Genomic DNA, 15,114 nt, shown 5'->3' with positions numbered 1-15,114 from the left:
TACAATGGTGATCCACAGTTTAGTCTTAAATAAAGCTAAGATTTTGGTTTGGTTTTCATTTCAAAGACTGCATTGATGCTTTAAAATTCTACGGTAAATTCTATCATCTAAGGAGAACTATCCTGGTATGCTGTTTCACGTTGGGCAGATTAGCTTATAAAATGGACTACACATCTGAAATCCCAAACTAGTCCCACTGGGTTGGCTGTTTCTCTGGATTATTCTGACCTGAAAGTTACTGTCAGCCAGAGATGATACAGCACCACCCTCGAGTCTCTCTCACAAGGCTGGAGTCTCACAGCCCTGGATCAGGGACCATCAAGTATGAAAGGTATCATGTGTGTTTCCTCTTGTAGATCTAGTAGGCTACATATAAAACAAATATGACTTCATCCTCATTTTTCCAAGAGGGTGTTTGGACTTTGCTTGGTGTGTTTAAGGGAAGAGATAAAAAAAACTGGAAAAGGGGTCATTTCTACCTATAAGTGTCTTGTAAGTATTATCTTATTTCATGTAACTTTAGTCTCTCTCTTGATTGCCTTCAGTGAATTGAAGACATTTTCATGCATAGTTAGTTAAAGTTGATGCATCTTCGGGGGAAGATAGATTATTTTCCCCAAATCTTTAGCTCTACCTAACATTTTTATTTTTATTTTTCATTAACATACAAAATAATCTGTATCTCTGTGATTTTCATGGAGATAGAGCAATTGCTCCAGTTTCACTCAGCTCCATCATTGCCTTGCACCGTTTCACCTCACCTGTACTCTATTGTCATTGGTATCCTTCTTTCAAATTATGTCTAGAATGCAGATGGAAAATACAGAACTTCTACAGTCATTTGACTTTCAGGCTTTATTAATCGCTCAGGCTTGGCTGTCATAACTTTCTCTTCTTTCCTGAAGAATTTAAGCAAGGGATTATCTTATCTATTGAAAATATTGTGATATTCCACATCACCGTCAATTTTTCTTTAATTTTTTTATAAGACAGGATTTTTATAAAACAAGGTCCTCTGGCTGAACATACATATCTGAATCAACTCACAGCTGAGGATAGAAGAATACTGTACCATACACAGCTTCTATTAAATATATTTTAATAAGGAAATCAGAAATAGTTTCATTAGGAAAATTAAATACAGAAGATCTTCTTGGTTTTATTTTTCAACATAGAATTCTATTTCATAGAGTTTTGGAAGCTCTGTGATATCTCATAGTACACAAAATATCCTAAGAATTTCATTAAGACATTTAGATTTCTAAATAATTCAAATGTTTCTTGAGTAAGTATTTCAAGGAAATATAGAAACCTATGAATGATTAAAATGTTTTTGAAAGGGGATTTTAGCTATTCTTTTAAGTTACTTCAATACAATGCAGAATGATAACAAATCACACTATTATTCTTCTTAAAGGACATTATGTTCTCCGAGGCAATTTCCATGAAATAACAGGCTTCAGATTGCCTCTTGCTTTGGCCTCACTGTCATACATTACGACCTATAAAGCAAAGTGAAATAGTATATCCTTATTTCTCACTCACATTTTATTTCAATTCAATTATGTTTACAGTTCGAGAATCCTAATACAGTTTATTTTCTGTTATAGGAAAAAGTCATACCCTAAAAATAATTTTACAAAATAAATCTGGTAGGTTTCAGAACAAGTAATGTTTTCTGAAGAGTTTTATACTTTTCTGCACCAGCTATTATTAACAATTTCTTTTCAAAATTTAAAGTCAGGAAAGAAAATTCCTCTATTCTACTAACCTGTGCACTCTGTTGCAACTGAGGGTTTTTTTTCTTATATAATTAATACTACTAAAGTTATTTCTATACAAAAACCCCTGGCAAAGCTTTTGTGAGGTCATAGAAATTATAGGGTTCTATCCAAGTATATTTTTACTTTCAAAGAATTATGCCTATATACCTGGTTATCTCAAGTTGCTGTAACTAAATATTCTAAGGAGAAGAAACAAAGGACACTAATATTTCACAGATAAGGAGGATGGAAAATACATAATCAAAGCATCAGCAGATTAAATTGTGTTGTGGTTCTTTGTATATGTGTTGGTCACTTTTCTGTACTCATAGGGGAGAAAGTGAGAAGAGATAGACATCATGAAGGAGTGTGGGAGGAAGAGAGGATGAGAGAGAAAGACTACACATCTTAGGGCCTTTTTTTCTTGTGCGGACAGGAATCTTAACCTATGAACTTTATACTTAATAAATTATACAGACCTTACCGCCTTCCTAAATCTCCAATTCTGATTATTAGCAAGTTGGAATTTAAGACATAAGGAGACACGCTTTGTGAAAAAACAATTGAATCTATAACAAATTCCAAAAAGTTTTTTCCAGCTATCAAAATTATTAGACATCACTTGATATCTTTTCAAAATTTAATATTAAGTTGGTGAGTTGAAACAGTTATACATATTAATGAATTACCATGTTAGGTTTTGATATATTATAGTCTACAAACTCTTAATCTGGTTAAACATATGTAGCCAAACATTAACATTTATTTATGATGAAAATTTTAATATTTTTTGCAGCATTATGAGATATTCAGAACATTACAGTTATCTATGGTTACCCCATTGTGCAATATCACACCAGGAATACTTACTTCTTTCTAAGTAATTTTTTTATGTTCTTGTACAAAATTATCACAAAATAACTTTTACATTTAAATGATGCTTCTTTTCCATAGACATCACAGAATCCAATTATCATATATAACCAAAATGGATCATATCCATATTCTTATTCACAATTTCTCTCTACACACTTATGTTTATGGCTAAAAGAATTGTAGAATAGATGTTTTTTTGTGTATAGAATAATTTATGAATAGAAAGAGTGTTATCGGAAGCCTCCATGCTGTACAGTGCCATATTCATCTAACTGTAATTTCTGTAATCAAATTACAATCAATTTGTAATTGATTCACTGTTCAATCTTCCCCCTACCTATTCCATCCTGAATCCTCAACATGGGACAGAGACAGCAAGTACACTTCCATAACTGTCAATGTCATATGATTAAGCATCACGCATCTGCCTGCCTTTGGACAGTTACCAGACTTATTTAGCTTGTTATTGACACTGTCCCAACCTAATTGGGCAGAATAGACCTCTGACTAGTAACATCAAACAGATATGTCATAATGTAATTCTCCACACTGCCAATGTAAATTCATTCCTGGAGTAGAAAAATGTCCACAATAGGATGGACTATATTATTCTGAGGTGTAGGCCATTGAAACCAGTCACAGGTGAGAACAGTTTCCAGAATGTGTATGACTCCTTGGGATTACATGTTACCATATATCAAATCACTCTGTTCTGCAAATTTCTTATCCTAGCAGGGATGATTATGAGAATTATTGAAATTTTCACAGGTGTTAGGTTTTATAAATCTGCTGACAAGCTCTAGGACTTCAAGACTTGGCTTATTTCCCTTCTCCAGCCTCAGCAAGTGAATAATTAAATGTTTTTCTATGTGTAGTGAAGCAGTATTGGCAGAGTCAATCTTACAACTACCAGGGTTTAGTTTAGTCAAGCATGGGTCACAAGGTTACAAGAACTTGTACAGTATTAAGGAGATGATTCAGGATAAAACAGAAATCCAGCCTGGTATTCACAAATTTCCGAGTGTAAAGGAGAGAGAGAGAGAGAGAGAGAGAGAGAGAGAGAGAGAGAGAGAGAGAGTGCTTGAATATGGTTAAAGTATGTTATATGCATATGTGGAACTTGTCTAGGGATAAAAGTTTGTGAAGTTTGTGATCAATTGAGGAACAGTTGGTGGGGAGTTTTACATGGCCAAAAAGGGCCATGTTTAATTGGGTTTCCTCTATCCAAGAATCTTTCACAGTCTTAGAGTGTAGTATGCTTCAAATATGTTCTAATGCTGGCAGTGATACATGCAAAAATCTCATGTCTGACCCACATACCTGATACGCTAGCAAATCTAGAAGTCCTGTCAAGTCTTCTCTTTGTATAGAAAATTTGGTTTTTGTGACTACCTGGTTCCAAATCCCCCCATAGCAGTCCTAGCTTTGAGCTCCATGACAATGCCTTATAGTAGCTTACACTCTCTCCTCCCTTTTCTACTGTTAGAAGTACAGTAAAAGAAACAGAATCATTTTTCTATTGAACACATTTCCAGTATGTCAGTCACTTGACAGTGGCATTGTGCTTTGCCTTAAGCTAAATTTCACCACAACACCTCTGCCTCTCTGGTGCTGAATAACAATTCTAAAGCCTTGCTCTTCTTTCTCACAAACACTTGTCCTGAAACACATGCTTGGGTTCTACCTTATGACTACGAGAGTTGAGCCAGGCTATTTTAGAGCTGAAGCCTTGTGGCAGGAAATCAGAGTTTAAATCCTTGTACACGTCGCAAGTCACACATTGAAGTATGTGATGCATTTGTCAAGATCCAGCCTTTATGGGATTTGCATGTTCTAGAGTAGGAACGTGCTGATTAGAATTATTAAACAAAAGGAATAGAGATTTGAGAGAAATAAAAGACAGAAACACAGAACAGCATCGGGAGGAAAATTCAGTGAATACTGAACTCACCCATGTTTATTCTTCATATGCTTTTATTCACTCCAAAAGGGGGGGGGCAACAGACATCATTAGCATGATATCAGGAATAAACAGAGTGTCCTTAGTCAAGCACTCCCATATTCTATGACCTTTGGACAAGGTGGAGCAGATCCACCTCTATACTCAAAATACTAATTAACCACACCCTAGATCAGGATTTCCTGTTTGTAGCCACACCTGTTGTCAAGATGTTTGAGAGAGCAAGAATAAGCTCACACTTTCTGCCCTTTAGCCAAGGTGGAATAGGATTCACATCTGTGGGACCCCACAACTAGAAAGTAATGAGTTCCATTATATTTTCGCTTATGAGTATTAAATGTTTATTTTATTCTATTTTAGTGAGTATTCACCCGCCAAACCTATGCTCACTCAATAATAGTTGATGCATACTTTTTCAGGGGGCACTTAGCCTGCAGTTCTTAACCCTTTCCTTTCTTGTATTCTAGCCATCCAGTAAGCAGTATCACAATACTTCTGCCATAATATGCTGCCGTGCTCTAGGCCATAAGGGATAGTAGTAAGCAATTGTTGTCTGTAATATTATAAATCACCTTTTACTTTGAAGTTGAATGTTTCAGAGAATATATTATGGCAACTGAGAAATGATGAGCTCAGGTCTTACCAAATTCCCTTCCGTTCTTCCAAATGCTTGGAACTGCGGATCTGTGACGCAAGTTGTGTCTTTCTTTCTCCATTCTTCAAAGAAAAATTTTCCTATGATATACTACACTAAGAAACTATGTTTTCCTTGCCTGATTTCCTAACTACTTTCAAAACTAGCTTATGTATGAGTGTGTGTACTCCTTAGAGTTTATGTGGAGAAGGACAGTCACTGTAGCATCTGACAGAGCTTCACCTTGCCCACCTTGTCCAAGTAGGGATGCTATATAATATCAGTTTATTTTGAAATAGATACTTAGTGGAGTTTAAAATAATTAATTTAAATAAAAATTTATTTCACATAAAAAATTTCTTAAGTCAGTTTTAGTTAGTGAGCACATTGAAAATCAAAGGGAATAGGTTGATTTCATCTGAAAAGCAGTATCTTGCTGTGAATATTTTTCATGCCTTCATGTCTTCATGAGACATTTTTTATACTTTAGGTGTTTTATTAAATGATTCATAAACCATTCCTTTTGAAGAGCTCATATGATATACTTATTCAAAGAATTAATTAATGGTCCAATTCAGTCAGTGTCTTACTATTTATAAATTCACAATTGATAAAATAAATTGAATGGATGAAACTAAGTTACATTATTTTATAAAATAATTACTTCAAGTTATGCACAAACAATTGCCATGACTCATGTACCAAGACACATACACACGCTAATTTACATTTTGAACAACTGGACTGTGTAAGTGTGTGTGTGTGTGTGTGTGTGTGTGTGTGTGTGTGTGTGTGTGTGTGGGCGGGCACGTATTTACATATGAACCCAGGGAATTGTGTGTGCTAAGTTGGAACTGAGTTACATTGTTATGTCTTGAATGAATGTTTACATATATAGAAAATTTAGAATTATATATTTTATGATTATATGTCAGTAATGTTCAAAAATTTAAACAGTTCTTATACCAAAATACTAATAAATTTTACTTATGTGTTTAAAATGAAGAGGATCAATTTTGCTGTTAACCATAGAGATAGAGACAAATATTTTATATCACAGTTTGAAATTAGAAAAATTAAACATTTTATTAATGGCAGAAAACATTCACAATTTAGTTTTGCATCAATAGTCTATCATATTAACACATCTTTTGTCAACTTTTACAAACTCTTTCCCTCTTTTAATGTTGCAGTTTTTCTGCATAGCATGACTGAAGTTGCTATATTCAGTTGTCTGTATTTGGCTATGATGTAGGTCAGAAATACTGTAGGCAGAAATCAATAGAAAGTGGAATAACAGAAAATCATGAGTAACTACATTTCTGTTTTTAGATAAGCCCTTTAATCTAGCCTACTTATACTTAAGGAAGAGTCATTAATTAATAAAGTTTTTACTAAGAAACTTAGCAAATCAATGAGCATATAACTTCCTGTTAGATATTATATATTTTCTAATTTTAAGTAATTTTGATTGAATATGATTTTAATATTAGCAAAACATTACTTCAGCAATAAGTAGCAAACGAGGACTATAAGCACAAGTGTTAAATTATTTTATATAGAATACTAACTTAGGTTTTATTTCAAAACATGGAGTAAGATTTGAATTTTCAAAGGTTCTCATTCCTCTGTATTACATTTCTGTTTGTCATGATTTTTATGGCCACAGTCCTGAAAATTCATCATGTTCCTAAACCACATGCCCATAAGTCATATACTTTTCCTGTTGTTGTGATGAAATACCCTGACAAAACACTGAAGGAAGAAAGAATTTATTTTGACTCAGAGGGAGGTCCTAACCCACTGTAATGGAGAAGTTACAGACTCAGATGCTGAGGCAGCTGGTGACATGGTATTTGTGATGATGCCTATGTTCACTTCTCTCCCACCTTATTTCGAGGTCCCAGAGCAGTGCACAGCGCTGCACTCTTTTCTAGTGGGCATTCCCACTGGACTAATTCACAGAGGTGTGGCCGAAAACCTTTATGCCCCAATTTAATTTAGATTTATTTTGGCTATTTTCACAAACTAATGATCACAATGTATCTGTGTGCTGCTAGCAATTTATATGTGTCATTCTCTAAATAAAAGCTGTACTAATGCAGATTTATCTATGAATTCATTAATATGCAATAGAATAATCTAAATTTAGTATAATACATAGTATAATTAAGAAAAACATAACACACAATTTCTATTGCAGAAACTGAAAGAAAAATTTCTTTTTTGTAAATTGTCAAATTCCACACAGCCAAATTTAAAAAAACAAACAAACTGAATTTTCCTAAACTTCTTTCAACTTTTTTTTTCACTTTGTACATATCTGTGTGTTTGTGTCTGAGTCATTTAAAATGGTATTTCATACAGTATATTCTAATTACTGTTTCCCCTTACCCTACTCCTTCTGGTTCCTCCCTGCCTTCCTTCTTATAGTAATTCAAACCCTCTCTCCCTCTAGTTACAAAAGAAAAAAAAAAGGCATTTAAGAAAAAAAAAAGAAATAGTAAAAAAATTAAATAACTCAAAAATAAATGAATCAGAATATGATAAAACAACCAAACAGAAAAAAGAGACAAAGAAAACCCTCCAAAAATGAATATGAATACATAGACACATGTGTTTGCTAACACAGAAATGAATCAATAATAACCTGGAAGCCACAATATATACCCATAAGAACTGTGAGGTAAAAGAACAAACAAACAAACAAACAAATGCCTTGAGCTAATATTTTTGAGACAAAGGATCACCAAAGAATTCAGTGAGTTCTTTTTATGATCTTCCATGCCATTGTTTTTATACTATTCAAGAATTTTAAGCCTTATCATGATAACTCTTTCTGCTAGTCTCATATAATGCTAGAATAAAAACTAGTTTCAAAATTTTGGATGAATTCAGCTGATCATTATAAGGTTAAAAAGACATTGTCAAAAATAGTGCACACTGGCTAAATATAATATGTCAGAAAACAATTAAATACACAGAATGAAAGAAAACTTGACACTCGGGTTCAGAGATATTCTCAGTAAAAGAGGAATCAGTAAAACTATGAAGAAATTACTTCACTTAGAAACGCTAATGGAATGAACATCCCCTCTGGCAGGCTAAGACGTTTTGGAGAAAGAAAGCTGAAGATCTGCTGTGATTGCAAATTAGTCCATGCTGCATGAAAGTAGTACCATTACTGTATCACACATGTTACAGGGATCATCTCAATTAAAAGTGAGGTTTTAGAGGAAAATACCCGTGGGATATTGAAAATAAGCCCAATGAAATGATTATTGAGCATATAAATCACGAGACTGCTGATTTTAGTAGTAACATTGAATGCTACTGGAGAATCTTAACGGAAGCTGGGAAAAATTAATGTAGCAATGCATCCATTACATAACAATAAAAATCTAAAACAAGCAAAGGACTTAATACCCGGCTTCGGATCTTTAGCATAAATATATTAGATCAAAATTTATTGGATAAAACATTATTTTCAATGATGTACATCAGAATTTCTAGCTGTATTTAATTTTAAATAAGGTTAACACGCTCTATTGGCAGCATGTGAAGGCAAAACATCTCACAGGAAATTCTCTGCTCCCAGGCATGTGTCCTTGGGCTTCTTGCTTCAGAAGCACAACAGCTGGCATTGTGGGAAAGTGAAGAGTTTTCCCAAGGGTGACCCTTCCAAGTCTCTTCACTTCACCTCCTTTATAGGCTACAAAACTAGCATGAGTCACAACACGCAGGAAGTTGATAGACCAGAATCTAAAGCGAAAAAGAAGGAAGTTGTGGCGGTTGTAACCATTGTTGAAACACCATTCACAATAGTTGTAGACATCGTGGGATATGGTGAAATCCCATGAAGCCTTCCGACCTTTATTATGGTATTTCCTGAGCACATCAATGATGAGAGTAAAATGTGTTTCTGCAAGAACTGGCACAAATCTAAAAAGGAGGCTTTCACCAAGTCCTGTAAGAAATGGCAGGATGACATGGGTAAGAAACAGCTAAAGAACTTCAGCGGCAGGAAGAAGTACTGCCAAGACATCTGGATAAGTGCCCACACTCAGATACATCTGCTTCTTCCTCTTTGCCCGAAGAAGGCACGCTTGATGGAGATCCAGGTAAATGGGGACACTGTGGCTGAGAAGCTAGGCTGGACCCCAGAAAGGAGGGAGCAGCAGGTTCCCGTGAATCAGGTGTTTAAACAGGATAATGTAATTGATGTCATGGGGTGACAAAAGACAACTGCTACAAAGAAGTCACCAACTGTTGACTTATAACGAAAAGTCCCTGCAAGACCCATTGAGGGTTGTGCAAGATTGCCTGTACTGAAGCCTCGCACCATGCCTGAGTGGCCTTCCTTCCCTCTGCCTCCAGCTGGGCAGAAAGACTACCATCATTGAACAGAGATTAACAAGATTAACAAGATTGGCCAAGGCTGCCTCAGTAAGGATGACAAGCTGTTCAAGAACAATTCTTCTATTGACTATGACCTGTCTGACAAGAGCACCAAACCATTGGGTGGCTTTGTCCATTACGATGAGGTGGCCATTTACTTTTTCATGTTCATAGGCTGTGTGGTGGGAACGAATAAGTGAGAGATCACTCTCCTCAAGTCCTTGTTGGTGCAAAACAAACGAAGTGCTCTGGAGAAGACTAACCTGAAATTGCTTGATACCTCCTCCAGTGTTGTTTGTTTCCAATCATGGAGAAGAAGAAAATATTCATGGAACGAACGTCTCCAGAAAGACCTCATTGCCAAGGAAGAAGGTCCTTAATGCCAGCAGCACTTTGCGCAGCTGGTGAGGTCTCAATAAAAGTTTTTGCAGTGGGGGAAAATAAGGCTAAAATAGAGAATAATGAAATAAATCAAGTGTGTTAAAGTAGCCTTAATACACTAAACTTGAGTATGAGTTCTGTGTTTTGGTGTGCAATCAGTGAAAACAAATCCAAACAGTAAAAATGCAGTTATCTTGAACCAAGGAAAAGTTTGACTTTCTTTTAAATATATTAGAGAATCTCAATTTTCATTTGAGTACAAGATTGATTTATGCCATATCTGTTTTCAGACTGCAAAATAGTATATTGACTGTGGTGAATATATTTTTTTCAAGAAAGCTTAATTAATTTACTACAGATGCTTATATATGTATAATATATAAGCATATATATATAGATATGCAAAATACTAATTTCTCACACTTCAGACAAAGAAATTTTCCATACATTCAAAAAGCATTTTAAAATTTTAGTGTATTTGCACCATATATACACAAAGGATGATAATAGAAATATAATATCAATTGTAAACGTTTGAATACTAAAGTTTATCTTGATATTTAAACACTAGTAGGTTTGTAAACATATTAATCCTGTATATATCATGAAACAGGTCTGAACTAATACATATTCCTTCAACATAGATTCAGCATTCTCTCTGTACACATTGCTATGGAACAGGTGCTGAAAATTCCCCTACTGTATTTCCTCATTTGTAGGCCTTCAGAACATGCCGCACTTACCACTGAAAACATCTGGTCTCTTTGCCTGAAGCTTTTTCCAATTTCAGTAGCCTGCCTTACCCAAAGTTAGACGGGAAGTATGGGGAAATGCATTTCCCGGGAGCAGCCTTCAACCAATGACAGATGAGAATAGTTCTGTAAATACTCCAGGAGCTGTCCCTTCAGGCAGGAAGTATCTCTCAGACATGTACTCTGAACCCACTTCTGAAATTTTCTCAACAAGGATTAGCTCCCAAAGTCACCCACAATGGTGGCTCGAATTTTGGTTTGTTTTTTATTGTTTTGAGAGCAGGGCTCTCAATAGCCAATGAAGCTAACTCTTTGTGCATGCTACATCATATCTCCAATGCTGAGCTCTGTCTTCAACAGTCTTTTCTCTTCTCATTTTGAGGCAATGACTCAGTCATATGCAGGAAGGTCTGGATTTCTGTTCTGTCTCCTTTCTTGAAATAAAAACCTGTGTCACAGGCCACATGGTAGCTTTACTCTTTCTCTCCAATGGTGGCTATATTCTCCCCCTCTCTCATAATTTATTTTTTATTTATTAATCTTTCAGAATTTTATACAAATATATATAATCTTCTTCTGAAAGATTCTGCCTGCATTGTGCTTTAACTTCTACCTCATTGACCACAAATCAGTTTTCTTTCTTTCCTCACCCAAGTCCTAACCTCAAAGAATTCTTTCTTTCATCATCCAAATATAAACATCATACTTAAAATTTCAGACTAGGGAAGGAGATACCTTAATTGAGGGAGCCATTTTGGGATTGACAAGAGGCTTGGCCCTGGAGGGGTTCCTAGGAGTCCACGGGGATGACCCCAGCTAGAATCCTTGGCAGTGGAGGACAGGGTGCCTCAACTGGCCTTGTCCAGTAGTCAGACTGATGACTATCTTGAATATTGCCATAGAATCTTCGTCAGGCGACAGATGGAGATAGAGACACAGATCCCTATCAGAGCACTGGACTGAGCTCCCAAGGCCCAGTTGAAGAGCAGAAGGAGGGAGAATATGAGCAAGGAAGTCAGGACCACAAGGGGTTGGTCCACCCACTGAGACAGTGTGCCTGAGCTAATGGGAGCTCACCAGATCCAGCAGTACTGGGACTGAGTGAGCATGGGATCAAACTGGACCCTCTGAATGTGGCTGAAATTGGGACAGACTGCGAAGCCAATGATAATGGCACTGGGATTTGTCTCTACTGCATATACTGGCTTTTGAGGATTCTATTCTATTTGGGTGCATACCTTTCTAAGCCTAGATATGGGGGGGGGGGCTTGAACTTCATACAGGGCATGGTACCTTGCCCTCTCTTGGTACTAAAGGGGGAGGAGAGGGAGGGTGTGTGGGAGAGCAGGAGGTAAGTGGGAGGAGGGAAGGAAGTTGAAATTTTGATTGGTATTGGTATTATAGTAAAAAAAAGAAAAATAAATAAATTATTGTGGATTGAAATCTAAATTTAGACATTGACTGCCTGTATTCTGACTTGCAGTATCACTATTATCTAACATGACACAAAGCTAGACATTTGAAAAAATACCAATAGTGAGACTAGAATTATTCCTGAGCCTTTAATCACAAAACACACAGGAGAGAGGCAGTAAGAAGACAGATAAACATCTTACACAAGTTCACTTTTATCTCTGTTGTCAGGAAGTGAAATGTGTTCATTATTTTTTTCTAAACAGCTCAGTTTTAGGATCTACGTTATCAGAATTCTTATTTTAAAAAGCTGACCATTACCATGGATTTTCTTGTAAAACTTTTGTGTTGGATGAAAAATGATTTATCAATGCTATTTTTTTTTAAAGTTTCGTAAAACGTAGCCAGTTTCCTGATTGTAGTTGTATTGAGATTTAGCGTTTTACAGGCTCATTCTCTTTTGTGCTTCTCCTCCTTTTCTCTGCCCCTCCCCCCAGTTCTTCCTGTTCCATCACACAGTACCTCTAAATCATTTTTTGTACCATATGTATTTGTACTATTACCTTGTCCCTAGAGCCCATCTTACCCTCTCAAGATTATCTATCTATCTATGTTGATGATTTGTATATGTACTCATTCCTAAACACAAACTCACTACAAATTAGAAGTTAGGACATGCCGCTAAGGAAATGGTTCAGTGGTTAAAAGTGTTGTATAAATCTGAGAACCTGAGTTGGGATCCCAGAATCCACAGTAAGTTAACTGTCAATAATAATAGAAAGCTTAAAGAGCGAGGGAGGGGGACTTGATCAGGGGAGGGGGAGGGAAATGGGAGGCGGTGGCGGGGAATAGGCAGAAATCTTTAATAAATAAATAAAAAATAAATAAATAAAAACAAAAAATAATAGAAAGCTTATAGGAGGAATAGGAGAGCGAGATAAACAGGAGAATCTTTCCCTCCCTTGGGGCCAGTCTCCAGCAGCAACCGGCTAAAATGGAGTCCATGGAGCCAGAGTGTACTTCAACTTTTTTATCTGTGGTGTAAGAGGAGAAGACATTCACACACTCTCTTCATTGCTTCCTTCAAACCTCTCCTCTATTCTTTTGCATTCTCTGCTCTTGATTTTCCTGATGGTTTCCTTCCCTTTTTCTCGATGCTTTCCTTGTAACTCTTTTATTCTTGATGTTCTCCTAGTAACTCATTCTAACTCTGTTTCTTCTTTCCCTTACAGCTTATATACCCCAGCACAATCCTTCAAGCAATATGAAAATTTCAGTGTGTGCCGGGAGGTGGTGGCGCACGCCTTTAATCCCAGCACTCAGGAGGCAAAGGCAGAGGCAGGCGGATCTTTGTGAGTTCGAGGCCAGTCTGGGCTATAAGAGCTAGTTCCAGGACAGACTCCAGAGCTACAGAGAATCTCTGTCTTGAAAAACTAAAAAAGGAAAGAAAAAAAAAAACAGAAAAGAAAATTACAATGTGGTTACTTTCTGTTTACTAAGTGAATGTTAGTAAAAAAGCAGCATGTTTTCCTTTTCTCTTACAAGATTAAACATTTTACATATTACAGGTAAAAAACAAACCCATACACATGCATACCCAAACAACTTGTTGTAGATTAACAGTATGTAAGCAAGCAAAATATTCTTTTAATGATAGATTGTATTTTGCCATTAAATTGAAAGAACCAACCACTTTATTAGATAACTTGAAAGGTATTCTTATAAAGAATCTTAAAGGCACCCTCTCCTCTATTGCTTAGGGTCTTATTTGGTATGTGGGGGGTGGGAACTGGAATTGGTATGTAAAATGAAAAAAATAGTTTGTTTTCTTTTTTAAAAAATAAGATAAATTATAGACAAAAAAAAACTTTATAAGATCTAGTTCCAGGACAGCTAGAATGGTTACACAGGAAAACCCTGTCGAGAGAGAGAGAGAGAGAGAGAGAGAGAGAGAGAGAGAGAGAGAGAGAGAGAGAGAGAATCATAGAGGGATCACAAACTTAAATATTTTTATATGGAAAAAAAATAAGTAACCTTCTACTTTAACTCTTTAGGATACATACCCACTCAAAAGGTTTTTTTGATATTGTTTGTTTTGCATCAGGAGATTGAGGGCAAAAATAAATACAAAGATTTTTTTTTTTTTTTTGGTTTTTCGAGACAGGGTTTCTCTGTGGCTTTGGAGCCTGTCCTGGAACTAGCTCTGTAGACCAGGCTGGTCTCGAAATCACAGAGATCCGCCTGCCTCTGCCTCCCGAGTGCTGGGATTAAAGGCGTGCGCCACCACCGCCCGGCGAATACAAAGATTTAATCATAATCTTTGATCACTAGCTATTTCTCACACAGCTAGTAATAATTGCTCTGCTGTGTAGTTCCTCCCTGACCTTATCACCTTCTTCATTCAGCTATGTGCCTCTCTAAAACTTTAGATTGTCTTCCTGAGGTTTTCACCTTAATGCTATTAACCAAAGTGAAAGTGACTATTGAAACTTCCAAGGTCAGTTATTTCTACAGGTGCCCAACCACTATACTTCAAGAGTGCAAAGAGAGTTTATGGAGCAAGATGTAGAAAAGAACCCTATTTGGCCTATTTCATCAGTGAAAACAGCAAACTGCTGGTCACCTTATAGGGTGGTAGTCTTCAGCTGATTTCTCTGGATAAGTAGAGTTGCCTCCCTGACTACTACTTACAGAAAAGAACCAGGCTGACTGCAGGGCACTTTGTAAAATACCATACATTTTAAAAGTGCTTAGTCTACAGGGTGACTTCTCATGCAAAAATATTTAACTGTAAGTACAGAAGAGGCAGCTTTAAGGGGCTGCTGTTTACAAGAATACTTTCGCACTCGGGAGGCAGAGGCAGGCGGATCTCTGTGAGTTCGAGACCAGCCTGGTCTACAAAGCTAGTTCCAGGACAGGCTCCAAAGCCACAGAGAA

The 15,114-nt window shown here is 36.3% G+C and overlaps 1 pseudogene; it reads left to right on the top strand.

The window, feature by feature from the left end:
* Positions 1-7,082: 7,082 nt before the first annotated feature.
* On the top strand, positions 7,083-10,011 carry LOC101992976 (annotated as a pseudogene).
* Positions 10,012-15,114: the final 5,103 nt, after the last annotated feature.

The sequence above is a fragment of the Microtus ochrogaster genome, chromosome 19 (assembly GCF_000317375.1).
Source record: "Microtus ochrogaster isolate Prairie Vole_2 chromosome 19, MicOch1.0, whole genome shotgun sequence".
Taxonomy (NCBI): domain Eukaryota; kingdom Metazoa; phylum Chordata; class Mammalia; order Rodentia; family Cricetidae; genus Microtus; species Microtus ochrogaster.
The sequence above is the reverse complement of the archived record's forward strand: the minus strand, read 5'-3'. Positions and strand labels throughout refer to the sequence as shown.